Genomic DNA, 14477 nt, shown 5'->3' with positions numbered 1-14477 from the left:
AAGACAGGGGGCTTCTCTCCAGCACCTCTGTGCCATTTATCTATGAATCACATTCATTTAAACACAACCTCATTTAGAGTGGCTAAATTATTATATTATAGTGGGACAAAGCCCCAAGGACTGCAATCAAATTTAGTCAAATCCAGATTTCCACCAAGTCTATGTTCTACTGTTTTTACCTACACTTACTCCCAACACTCTTTTCCTCGTAATCACCCAAACGTGGACTAAACGGATTCCCTAATTTCTGCCCTCAAAGCTTGCCTGAATGAGCCCCTTTCCTTTAGGGGCACAGAATTTCTTCATCCATTGAAATTGTACTTTCCCATTATTTGAAAGTCTATCAACGTACTCAAGTCTTTCTTCACGGGGAAAAAGATAACCTTGGATTTGAAATCTACCTCTAGATTTGGTTAGCTATCAAACTTGTCAAAATATAGTCTTCAGGGTTAGGAGAACAATGGTGGGCTAGTTTTGAACCTGGGGCTCCCTCCCACGACAACAAGGAAATCAACAGGAAAACAAAGGAAACTAAGAAGGACTCATGTCTTCAGAAGCCAGAGAAAACTGCACCCTGTAGATTACCTGAAAATGGGGGGGGGGGGGGGGAAGCAGCATATTCCAAGATCTCCCACAACCCACTTGCAGATTCTAAGACCCTGTAGATGCAGAGAGCAGAGAGACAAGGCTGGAAAGAGGTAGGAAAAAGAGCCGAGGAACCGAGGGCTTAGAATAAGTACAGACAAAATCACCTGCAGAAAGGAAACAATAAATGCAAAATTACTGAACACCAGTCACGAGATGGAGATTCGTAGCCATGCTGTGGAAAAGGCACTTGGAAGTGGGTGGGACCAAAGGGGCAGCCTCGAAGACACAATAATTATGGGAGAGAAACATGTATAGAAAAGACACAGTACCCTTAGAGATGAGGCAGTGAAGGGAAAGAAGGAAATAAAAAGAGAACATAGGTATGCTGCAGAATAATCGAACGAATGGAAGAGCATCCCTTGTTCTTGGTTCAGATGTCTCAGTGTTATCCAGATCTCAGTTCTGCCCAAGTTAGTTTATAAATGTAACTCAATCTGAATAGAAATTCTAAGGAGCTTTTTAATGGAGCTAGATAAGTTAGAAAAGTAAACATACAAGAATAGCTAGGAAAACACTGAGAAGGAAGAGCTCAGCAGGTAGGAGAGGGTGAGGGGCGAATAGGCGTACCAGACATTAAAACATAATACAAATGCTGTACAATTAAAACAGTGTGGCACCGGCACGTGAATAGACAGAGGGAATGGTGGAATAGAATATCAAGTAAAGAAGAAAATGCAAAACAGGTATTTCAAAAAAGGGAAAACTATACATGTCCCAGAAAAAAACAGAGGTAAATTCTCCTACCATCTAAGTATAGTAACAGGCTTTCTAGTTATGACTTTAATTACAATAAAAGAAAAGATTGGTAAGTTTAACTACATAAAAATAAAATAAAGTTTTGGATGGTAAGTTTACATAAAAATAAAATAAGGTTTTGGATGGTATAAATACAACATAAAAAAGTCAGAAAAATGACAAATTGGAAGAAAATATTTGTAACATATATTACAGATAAAAAGACTCATATCACTAATTTATTAAAAAATTTATAAAGTTGTAAAGCCGTCTATAGATTCAATGCAATCTCTATCAAAATACCAATGGAGATTTCTACAGAAAGAGAAAAAACAATCCTAAAATTTATATGGAACCACAAAAGACCTCAAATAGCCACAGCAATTTTGAATAAGCAGAACAAAGTTGGAGGTATCGAACTTCCTGATTTCAAAATATATTACAAAGCTGCAGTAATTAAAACAGTATAACACTGGCATAAAAACAGACCTATGGACAAGTGGAATAGAATAGGGAGTCCAGAAATAAACCCACACATATGCGGTCAACTAATCTTTGAAAAGGATGCCAAGAATATGCAGAGGGGAAGGGATAATCTCTTCAATAAATGGTGCTGGGGAAACTAGATATGCACATGCAAGAGAATGGAATTGAATCCTTATCTTACACCATCCACAAAGTCAACTCAAAATAAATTAGACTTAAACACAAGACCTGAAACTGTAAAACTCCTAGAAGAAAATGTAAGGAAAAAGTTTCTTGACATTGGCCTTGTCAATGATGTTTTGGCTATGACACCAAAGCATAGGCAATAAGTGCAAAAATAGACAAATTGGATTACTTCAAACTAAAACGCTTCTGCGCAGCAAAGGAAATAATCAACAAATGAAAAGGCAACCTACAGAATGGGAGAAAATATTTGCAAATCATATAGCTAATAAAAACTTAACATCCAAAATATGTAAGGAACTCCTACAACTCAACAGCAAAAAACCTCAAACAACTAAATTAAAAAACAGGAAAAGAAAGGAAATAGACATTTCTCAAAAAAAAAAAACATACAATGGCCAATAGGTATATGAAAATGTGCTCAATATCACTAATTATTAGGGAGACGGAATCAAAACCATGAGGAAATATTCTCTCATACCTGTTAGAATGGCTGTTATCAAGAAGACAAGTGATAACAAGTGTTGACAAAGAGACGGAGAAAAGGGAATGCTTATACAGATTTGATGGAAATGTAAATTCATGCAATCACTATGGAAAATAGTATGGAGTTTCCACAAAAAATTAAAACTAGAGCTACAATGTAATCTTTCAATCCCATGTCTGGGTATATATCCAAAGGAATTGAGATCAGAATCTTGAAGAAATCTGCAGCCCCCCCAAACTGTTGCAACATTATCCATAATAGTCAAGACCTGGAAGTAACCTGAATGTCCCTTGACAGATGAATGGATAAAGAAAATGTATTACATAATACAATGGAATGTTACCGAGCCTTAAGAAAAGAAAGAAATCCTGTCATTTATGACAACGTGGATAAATGTGGAGGACATTATGCAAAGTAAAATAAGCCAGACCCACAAGGACAGTAGGTTTATTTATTATAGTGGTGTGGACAAAGCGATTCTGACACCATTTTACATGTATTATAGCATTAAGCAAATTAGTAAATACGTTAAGGAAGCCAGGATTCTCACTATGGAGAAAGGAATATGTATATATGGGAAATGGAGAAGGCAAGCACGAGTCTCCTGGGGATGGACTGGTGTGGACTGTGAACTCGTGTTTTCAAAAATGTATTATGTAAATCTATTAAGTGGGGGTTTTTAAAGAGGCTTTCTACTTTGAGACCAAAGGCCGGAAGCTCCACATCTCTAAGGTCTTCAGATTTCTTCCCCGGCCTGAGCACTTCTGGGAAGCTCCAGGAGTGTCACCCTGCATCTGAGGGATTGCTGTGCCCCTTCTCCCATTCCCTTGGGCAGAGGCAGTTGCTGCCATGATGTTCTGGAATCTAGAAAATGATGCTGTTGCTCAGCTAGGGCCCCTGTGTTTCCCCCCTGCCTGCTGTAGGGTGGCAGCTGAGAACTGGCAGTATGTGAAATTTCCCCTACTGATGTGTGATATGCTTATATATATAGCTAATTAAGTCCTTTCGAAAAAATTCTCTGACAGGCTAGGAGCACAGTATATGCCAGCAAAGAGCAAAGGAGCTTTCCACAAAGTGGCTCTTTAGGGGTTCTTGTGAGAACAATATGTCCGTTTTCACATATGTATGACACCAAGGCTACATACATTTTTTAACGCATTTGTTTTTGTTTTTTGGTTTTGAGGGGTTTTTTTGTGAGGAAGATTGGCCCTGAGCTAACATCCATTGCCAATCTTCTTTTTGCTTGAGGAAGAGTGTCGCTGAGCTAACATCCGTGCCAGTCTTCCTCTGTTTTGTATATGAGGTGCTGCCACAGCATGGCTGGAGGAGTGGTGCTAGGTCCATGCTCGGGATCCCAACCTGCAAACCCTCAGCCACCAAAGTGGAACACGGGAACTTAACCACTAGGCCACCAGCCACCCCTCAATATATTTGTTTTTTTTAAAAAATAGTCGAGAAGAAAATTGTATACGAAAGTGTGTTCTAAAGCCAGAAATATGGAGGGGCCGTGGAGCATAATGGTTGAAGCTACAGGCTCTGGGGTTCAGCTGGGTTACAAGACTGGTGTTGCTGACAAGCTTTGTTATCCAAACTCTGCCAGGATTGCATTCCTTCATCTATAAAACACGGCCAGCCCTAAGCTCACATAATTATGTAAGAGTGAAACAGAAGACTGTGTTAAAAGCCCCTAGTGTCCTGACTAACCCACAGTAGACAGCGAATAAATAAAACATTTTAAAAAATGTCAAGCGAAAACTATTATCAACATATTTTGAATGTTGCTAGATTTTTTTTGTCTTTACTTCTCATCTCCTACAGATGTGTTACTCAATTTTGACAAATTCAGTGTTAAATATTTTTAGCTCATGGCTGCAAAGGATAGTGAATATTTCTAATTAATGGAGAATTTATACTCACTGGTTAAAGGTCTTCTCTTGCCCTGGGTAATTAGAGAAAAGGAAATTGAAGGAGAAAAAAATATGATATTATTGGAGGTTTACCAAATTGGCCCAACATTTCACTTCAATAAATTTTATGTCTTTTTCAAGAAAAATCTATTTCTATTTTTCTGATATGCCACCTTCAACTTATCCAAAATAATACCTGGTGAAGAAAATAGTAGTCACAGTCCAAATTGACTAGCTTTTGTTCTGGGCAGCTTCTAAAATGGTTCCCAAGCTTCTGATATCTTTGTATAATCTCCTCCCCATGTGGGTGGGCTGAGATCCAAATCACTTGCTTCTAATGAATAGATTGTAGCAAAAGCGATGGTATGTCACTCCTGAGGTTAGGTTATAAAAGACAATGATTTCCTTCCTGTTTCCGCTTTTCCTGTTTCTTTCTGGTTCTCCTTGCTTGCTCACTCTGCTGAAGCAAGCTGCCATTTTGTGAGCCCAGGAGCCAAGGAACTGATGACGGCCTGTGGCCAACAGCCAGAGAGGAACCGAGGCCCTCAGACCAACAGCCCCGGAGGATCCTGCCAGAAGATCCTTCTCAGTTGAGCTGCAAGGTCACTACAGCTGCTGTAGTGGGACCTTGATTGCAACATCATAAGACTCCGAGCTGCTGGGCCCAACTTAGCTGCACCCAGATTCCTGACCCACAGAAATGGTGAGCTAATAAATTTGGTCATTTTTAGCTACTAGGTTCATGGTAATTCTTTATGCAACAATAGATGACTGACACATCTACTAAATTGTACTAAATGCTATAGGAAAGTTTGGGGTTAATCTCCAAGAGGTGAAAAGGTTGAATTCGCTGCTTTCTGGAGAAAGCTAACAGATTGCCTTCTCACCCAAAATTTCTCTATGCTTGCCCTTTGGAGTAGTGGCTGTTGTGGAGTGCTCTTATGAAAAATATAAATGCTAAGTTTCAGCACCATGGGTTGACCTCAAATTTGCAAAGCAAAAGTTTAAATTCTCATGTTCTTTTTACTCGTTTTCAGTACCTACGGTTCTATCTTCTGTCCTCCCATTGCTTGAGCTATTTTCTGCATTACTAATCCCTCATACAATCATCTAAGCTTACTACAGAAAAATACCACCTAGTATTTAGAATGTCAAAAGCACTTGAGAAGCATATTCACAGCCCATAGTCATGCCAAGGCTGAAAAATTGATGCTTGGAATATGCCTGGCACCATCGCTCTAGATGAGGCCCTAGACAGCTGCCATTGGCTCTGCCTTGCCTAGACTGCTTCACAGAGGTGGTCATTCAGGCTGCGTGCGAAATGGCCCTACAATGCAGCCCACCACTGGGCACTTCTGCTGCATGACAGAGAGTGCCCAGTTTTTGAATGGGCAACCTGCCTCCGAAGCAGATGGACATAAATGAAAGCAGGATGGAGGTCAGGCGTGTGCACAGAAATATTTCAGTCTGGGGTCAAATTGGCATTTGGGAGCTTGCCACCATCTGCTGTCCCAGAGATCCAAGCTTGCTAATCCAGCTTGCAGATGGATTGACATTTTTTTAAATGTCTTAAATCTTGGGAAGAGTTTCCATGGTTCTCTGTTGTTGCCACAAAGATTATGCACGTTCTCTATCAAAAGATAGCTGAGGTCTATAGCTCTGAGGCTCCAAGATTTTACCACCTGACCATTATGGACCTGTAGTCTTTTCTGAAGAGGAGAATGCACTGGTCCTGGTGGACTCTACAGGACAAAATCTTACTACCCATTTTCCCATTGCTTTATGTAGGCCCAACAGCACATTTTTATGAACAGAGGACAATCAACTGAAGAGATGAAGTCAACCTCAACTCCAGCCATTCTTGTTCCCTATGGGTCTGGGCATGGGCAATTTCTTACACAACTGTCACAACCACCACCAACAGCAACAATAATAGCAACAAAACCAACAGCAGTACCACCAAAAACACCGCCACAACCACCATCACCAAAAACCAAAAAGGCAAGAACAACAAAACCACCACCGCTATCACCACCACCCACAACACAACTGCTACCACTCAAACCAATAGCGAAACCACCAGCATGAACAACAATAACAAAACCACCACCACAATCTCCATCGGCAACGATAAAACCCCCACGGCCTGGATCAACAAGATTGCCACCAACAGCTACAATAACACAACTACCACAAACACAAAATTATCACCGCCAAATAACCACAGAACCACCACTGACAACAAAGCCATCATATTTATTAGACGTCTTCTTTGTCAGGTGCTGTACTAAGTGTGTAAGTGCTGTATGTGGCTTATTGTACTTAATCTCCACCTCGTAGAGTTCTCTGAATGTCTTATTCTCCCTCAAGCTTTAAAACTTTCGTGCATTTCTTGCCCCTGCTGAAATCTAGTGTCTCTATCCTTTCACTAACCCCACTACTCAATTTTGACTCTGGCAAACTCTACTCATCCTTTAAAGCTTGACTCAGGCATTTTAGGGGGACTCAGGTGCATCTCGTCCCTTCTCTGTGAATCCCTCTTTCGCAGAGGTCATCATACTGTAAGATAATTGCTATTTCTGTGTTTCCTCCAGTTGTGATTAGGCTTCATGAAGGACAGAGATTGTGTCTTCATCGTGCTTGGGTCTTCAGTGCCAGGCACAACTGTGCATTCATGACAATGAGCAGTAAAGCTATACCGGAAGGATGCAGGAAGGGGAGGTGGGGCGAGGCTGAACTAAATTCTTATCTTGCATAATAGAAAGTCAGATGAAGTCTAATATTTGAATACCAAAAACAAGTGACAGAAGGCATTCATTTAGAGATATGGATGTAACTACCAGAGGAAACAGCTCGAAGAGTTAAAATAATTTCCCTGGAGAGGGGAAACGCGGAGAGAGGAGGGGGAAAGGGGTGATAGGGCACATGTGTATAGTGACGGATGGTAACTAGACTTTGGGTGATGAACACCAGGTAGTCTACACAGACATTGAAATATAATGATGTACACCTGATGAAGTTTATATAATGTTATAAACCAGTTACCTCAATAAAAAAATAAATAATAAAATAGAACAATTTTCCTGGAAAGTGGGTCTGGATTGAGAAGGAGGGAACCTGGAGATTCTTGCTTTACATTATAAGCAGACAGACCTTGGAGAGCCTGTTTCTATCCTAAAAGATATGCTGCTATGCACCAACTGTCACCCATTCCTGCCTTTTCCTTTTCAATCATTATAACACCATAGATCTTCAAGAAATCGAAGCTTCTGTCAAGCTCCCATTTCCACAGTCACCAGGTCTCCAGCAGCAGGCAACATGGAGCAGCATATGAAGTGGGTTTGATGTCCGATCTGGGCAGTTGTCCCGGTTCAGCCGTTTACTGTGTGACACTGGGAGAGATTAACCTCACTGAACCTCAGTTTACACATCCGTGCAGTGAGGATGACAATTCCTACCCAACAAGATTTTTGTGAGAATTAGACGAAATAACGTAGGCAAAAGACTGAGCACAGAGTAGGAGCACAACATGTTCTTGAGAGCTCGCGCTTCCTTCCCCCACAAAAGCACCAGCACCAGAGGCAGCTCTGCCGCGCGGACAGATCAGCTGGACAAAGCCAACGAGACGCCACCTGCACTGTGCATGTCAGATTTTTCAAAGATCCATAGCGGCCTTTTACAAAGTTCTTAAACTGTCTTTCTTTATCTTTATCATTGGCTCACATGTGTGTTGTCCCAGCTTCCTTAATAAGAATTTCTGTATTTTTGGCTCCACCTTCTATTGCTGCTTTCTCTTTGTCATCTGCACATCTGTGCTTTAAGGCACTCTACGCTGGGCCCAGTTTTCTCTGGGCTTCCTTCAGACTTGGCACTATTGACATTCTGGGCTGGATAATTCTTTATTGTGGGGCTGCCCTGTACATTGTAGGATGTTTCCCAGCATCCCTGGCCTCCACCCAGTACGTGCTAGCATTATCCCAAAAGCCGTGACAACGAAAAATGTCTGCAGACAAACACCCCTTGGAGGGCAGAATTGCCGTTGATTGAGAACCGTTGTTCTAGAATTGGGCTTTGTCCCAGAGGATTTGCTTTCTCCTCAACCCCTTGGCTCTTCCTGGCCCAGGTTTCCCAACCCCTCAGGGAACACCCCATAAATACCTAACCCAGGTTCTGCCACCTCACTGGGAGCACTGAGGATCCCTGCCACCTGCTCTCACAGCTGCTGGTCTCCCCTGGTGGCACTGGTCAGAGATGACCCCACCAGGCTGGTATGACAGCCAGTTGTGCTGCTAGACACTGGATGCCAGCTTCTCCCCAGTCTCAGTCCCAAGGGAAGCTTTGATACTGGATCCATGGATAAAGAAAGAAAGGATAGTGTCCCAACAATTGACCCTGGGAACACAGTTGTCGAAATAAAGCAGAGTGGCCTCTCTTTGTTCTTTCCTTCACCCCTTTGGAATGACCTCAAGACCTTTGACCTGTGGAATATGAGCACATCACAGACTTTCTCCTGCATTTGCTATTTGAGAACTGCACTCATCACCTGCCAAAGGGGCTTCCTCATGAAGACATAAGGGAGAAATAGCTCCTCCCACAGATCAGGAGGAGCAGACATCTTCCTGAAACACTGACCCGTGTATGCCTTTTCGAAATCCAATGCTGGCTGATTTCATTTGAATCTTCCCATCAGCCTCGTTGAGTCCAGAATTAAATTTGTGGTCCACTTCCCACTTATTATGAGACTGTCTGGCCCACCAGGTGACCCTCCCTCTGGCTCTATTTTAATTTCCTTATCCTTTATTTGGCTTTCTGAAAATGACTCAGATAGTCCTAAATTTTTTATTATGTTGAAATATTGTATCTTCTTAACACACTTTCTGTCTTCCATCGCAATGAGATAGAGCATAAATAAATTACTCAATATGCAAAAAGAAATTTTTTCCCAATTGTTATTTCCAAGGCAAAAAAGCCTATTTTAAATCCTGTTCCACCATGTATGGACTACAATTGTAGTCTTTGTGTTGTTCTTAAGCAAATCTGTCAATAAGATACAGTGTTTTCCGGTGAGTCATTGGGCAAAGTATATCCTTGTGCAGAGTGCAGGTAATAACTGACAAATCCCTGATATCATGGAGTCGGGCTGAGTACAAGAATGGCCTCATTTCTTCAACAAACGTGGCTTTTCCTTGAGGGAATTTTACAAGCAAGTGTTCTCTGTTAGTATGGCTGCAGGGCCAAATCCCAAATGCATCCCGTGTGCGGCCACCTGGCTAGATGCTGGGAGAAGAATTGGAAAATGATTGTAAAGAAGCTTCTCTCAAAGGACTTTACAAATTAGGAAAAAAATACTGATTGCAATGTAGTTCTTCCAGAGGCAGTAATAAAATCAATAAATCCAGAATTATAGAATCCTGTGAAGGTATACAGTAAGCCCTGGGAGTAAGGGAGGCATTCCGCTCGGCGGTCGATTTTGAACACGGTGTGTGGTTTGGTAATGGTCGGCCACGTGGGCCACCTGGGTCATTAGCTACCTAAATATGCGGTGTCCATAGAGGTAGAAAGGGGAGTCCTGAGAGAAGGGGGTGACCCAGGTGACGGAGTCCTAGAACCTATCAAGTGTGATTTCTCAGAGATTTTCTAAATTTAAAAGTGGGACTTCTAAACAGAGAGGCTCAACAGTACCTCCTCGTCAAGCGAGTTTTCTTTCAACAAGAAAGTGTTAATCAGCACAACGCATTCTCTCTGGCAGACCTGGCCCCCCGCCGGTGTACCTACTGATGCATGAAGTTTTTCATGTAAACCGTGAGCAGCTGAGGGACACATTTTCAGTGTTTGGAACAGGGTCTGCAGATTGTGTTGTTCCATTGCTTCAGGAAGTATGACCCAAATGTTTCACGTCAGTGGTAAAAGCAGTCGTTTCAAATTCTGGACACAGCGATTCCTGAGCACCAAACGATCCCCAAGAAACCACGCAGATGCTGGGGTAGAACCAGGCTGCCCTCACCTGCACTACCAAAGTGTTCTGTCCACACCCTATTATCAAGTTTTTCATGTTGAGGCAGCACATTTTTTTCATCCCAATCCTGAATTGTTAGGCCTTAAAAAGACAAGGTATTGTGTTATTTTCGCTTTTGTTTCCTAAGACCCTAGTACATTTCCATCAGAAAGCAGACATTCAATAAATTGTCCTTTGATAAATAGAGCTGATGAAAAAGAGAAACTATTTGTCTCAGATAATACTTTTCAGTATTAACTGACATTACCCCTCCATGTTTGCTTGGACTTTTTATCCTTCCATTTGGGAAACCAGAAAGAGCAGAATTCATTAGCTCATGTAAGTAAAGTTACAGTAGAAAGCAGTGAAAATGCTTTGGAGTTTTACAAGTCTAGGTTCCAAGTGAAAAAGCCTGTCTACCCTTGCCAGCCAGGAAAGGTGAGCATCCGCAGGCTGGAGGGAGAAGAGCAATCAGAGTGAAAGCAACGGGAGCTAAGACGCAGGGAGGGCTCCGAGCAAGAGACAGCACCGTGCTCTCCCCAGACCGAGCCTCAGGGGTGCTGACGAGAATCCCAGAATGGCTGGGAGTGTGAGTGTGGCCCCAGGTAGAGGCTGAGGAAGCAGTGAGATCCAGAGTAGAAATGCTGCTTGGGATGTCTTGCTGGAGGGTCTGAGGCAGGCTTACAGAGTTCTCAAGGCCCCAGTGAGATGCAGGAAGAGCTGAAAACTCCGTGCACCCCAGTGTGGCATGGAAGTCACTGCACGTGGCCTCATAGGGTGGCCCTGGCCCAGTGAGTGTGTGTAGGAAGAGACAGAACAAATTCTGGGTGCAGACATAAGACAGTCACCAGATCTGCAGATAAGTCATGCCAAAATGGGGGATGATGCAGAGACATGGGGAACCTGGAAAGGAAAGACCAGAGACACAACAGGAGATGCTGAGAATTCTGGGCAGACAAGTAAGAGCCAGATAGGTCCTCCCCCATCTTCTCTTGCAATCCCCGTAGAGTTTAAATACGAGGCCAGAATGTTGGAATAACCCCAAGATGGCAAACACTTCTACCACCCCAATGGAATGGAGTCACAAAGTTAAATTATAGAACAACAAAGAAACATCAATTCTTGCACACCAAGACAGTGCAGACTGAAATCTACCTGTATGCTAATATCAACTGTACCAACTGAAAAATACAAGTAAAGGGGCATCAAATTGAATTTTAGCACAGCTTTCGCTGGTATCATAACCAAGACGTTTAAAAGATAAGGGGAAAAAGGAGCAAAGTTCCAATACTACATTCTGTTTATGGAGTATTTTCACTTCCTGAAATCCAAGTGCTTTTAGACAAAATAGTCCAACTTTTCCTACACTGTCACTGCAGAAGAATGTCACCACGTGTGTTGTGTTTTCAAATATTCAAGGTGGATAAAAAGTCAAGACCCTTTAAGAAGTTCTGATAGAAGTCAACTTTGCACAAAATTTACTGAGATTTATGGAAGTGTGGCCCATTCTGTGTGGATCTAAGGAGAGTGAATGGGTAATGGAATATCTGGGACACGGCGGAGTCAGGAATAGAGAAGCCCATGCCCAGGTGAGCCCAGACTGAGAAAAGAAAAAGCAGAGGGGAGCTCATGCCCTCTTCTTGTCCTCTTCCCAACCCTGATGGCAAGATCTGGGAACTCTGAGTTTGAAAGACTCAACACACTTGGAGGAAATCAGGCAGGAGGCAGGTCAGTGCCAGCTGACAGGACCAGGCTGGGGGCTCACCTCTGACTCAGGGAGGAAGAAAACCTAGCATCCACCTGTGCCACACAGTGCCTCCACCTCTCTTACTCTCTGGTCATAGCCTTGGCATCCCATCTTATGAAAATTCACACTCGGAGATAAAGCCAGATGAACCCAGCTCTGACCCACCACAGACCAGGCTCATCATGGATGTGTGCATGTGTTTGGCCAGGGGTGGCTGTTTCTGGCTGCAAAAACGAAGGTCTGATAAAGAAGGAGCTCACCCCCTGCTCGAGAGGGGGCCTCTCTCAGGGAGAGGACCTCGGTCTCTGACAGCACAGGGCAGTCACTCCAGAGTGAGGGTCTGTCCCACGGGTGGTGCTAGCAGGGTTTTTTTTTCTTTTAAAGCCTTCAACTAATTGGATGAGCCTCATCCACATTCTTGGGGGTCATCTCCTTTACTTACAGTCAGCGGATTGCAGATTTATAGATGTTAACCACATCAAACATACAAAATACCCTTCGCAGCAGCACTTAGATTAGTGTTTGGTTAAATAACTGGGTACTCTAGCCTAGCCAAGTTGACCCATAAAAATAACCATTGCAGCCCCAAATCATTGTTTAATAGAAACCATTAGATTTCACCAAAATTCTAACTCTAGGGTCAGCAAGCTGCAGTGCAATCCTCCCCCTCGCCTGTTGTTGTGAATAGAGTGTTTTGCAACACAGCTGCGCCCATTCGTTTGGGCATTGTCTACGGCCACTGTTGTGTGACAACTGCAGAATTGAGTAGTTGTGACAGAGACCAAATGGCCTGCAAAGTACAAAATATTTACTATCTGACCCTTTACAGAAAAAGTTTGTGGAGTTACTCAAACAAGGCACCTGCTGGTGCTCACTGGAAAAGCTTCAGGATTCCGAAGAGTTAACCTGTCTGAACCCAGTGAGGATCTGGGGACATTTTAAAAGAAGAGTCAAACATGGCACTTGGGAGAAGGAACCCCAAACGTTTGCCTTTGGCTTCGAAGCAGCTTACATTCTGGCATTGGGCAGCTGCTACCTCACCGCTGAGGAACGGAAGTTGGGGCCTCTGGACATAAGACTGAGCCTTAATAAATCCCTCTGGGGGACACAGTGATTCGTACATGCGAGGAGGAAGCACCTGAGAGGCAAACCACAGCTTGCTTCATTTTGCAAGTAGCAGTTGGGTTCAAGTTTTCACCTAATTTTTAAGCAGCTTATCGACACCTCCAAAAGGGGAAAAGATAACCTTTGAAAAATTGCATCGCTTCTTTTCCTGATAAGAGCATATTACGGAGCTTTAAACTTTAATGAAGTAGTTCTTCCGCATAATTACTCCTAAATTTTGTCTACCACTTGATATCTTGAAATATTTTGTCTTATCAGTGAATACTCCATCCCCCGCCTTTCTTTTTTTGGAATAAACTTTGCTGAAGCAGACTGATTCTAACATCTCAATTCATCACCTTGTATCTGAACCAAAATAACGTTTGTCTGAAAACCTCCTTTAAGTGCCAATTGAAAGGAAAATCTATAAGATGTTTCTATTGCCAAGGTGTGAGAAAATACATGATAACATAGACGCGTGATAAAACAGAATTGATTTTTACAAAAGACAAAAAATCCTACAACGCGTGGTCAAATAAAAATAGCTATAGTAATTTACTACCATATATTGTACCCTGACTACTAACCCAGTGCTATGCTGCGTATTCATCATACAAAATCTGCCGTAATCCCTACAGTAACCTTAGAAGGTGCATACACTTTGTCTTTGGTTTATTGATGAGAAGCCAACCCGGACTGAAAGCCAGGCCACCTATGCCACAGCCCACACCCAAGACTGCGCGAAGCCCCCTTTCTAATCTAAGACAATAGAAATCACTACTCCAAAATAACAAATTATATCACTATATTGCTCTTGACTGACCTGAATAGTGTTGATTATCTTAGGCACGTAACTTTTTAAATAATGTATGATTTTATTTAAGAGCCTGCAAAGTTATCCCACGTGACCACAATATCCCTGACATTACACCCTAGGTGGAGAGCCATGAAGCCCATCTTTACCCGCAATGTTTGTCCCACTTTCTCCAGTGGGGGACAGAGAAGACAGAGCAACCTAGGGTCTGAGCACCCAGTTTTCTCTGTCACCCCATGCCAAGGCTCCATTCCTCCCAGTTCACAGACCCACAGCTTCCTTGTGTTCTTATGCTGAAAATTCCTCATAAATCCTCTTGTGTTGTTTGCAATTTAACTAGTTTCACCTTATTCTGGGATTTAGCTCAATGC

The sequence above is a fragment of the Equus caballus genome, chromosome 21 (assembly GCF_041296265.1).
Source record: "Equus caballus isolate H_3958 breed thoroughbred chromosome 21, TB-T2T, whole genome shotgun sequence".
Classification (NCBI taxonomy): domain Eukaryota; kingdom Metazoa; phylum Chordata; class Mammalia; order Perissodactyla; family Equidae; genus Equus; species Equus caballus.
The sequence above is the reverse complement of the archived record's forward strand: the minus strand, read 5'-3'. Positions refer to the sequence as shown.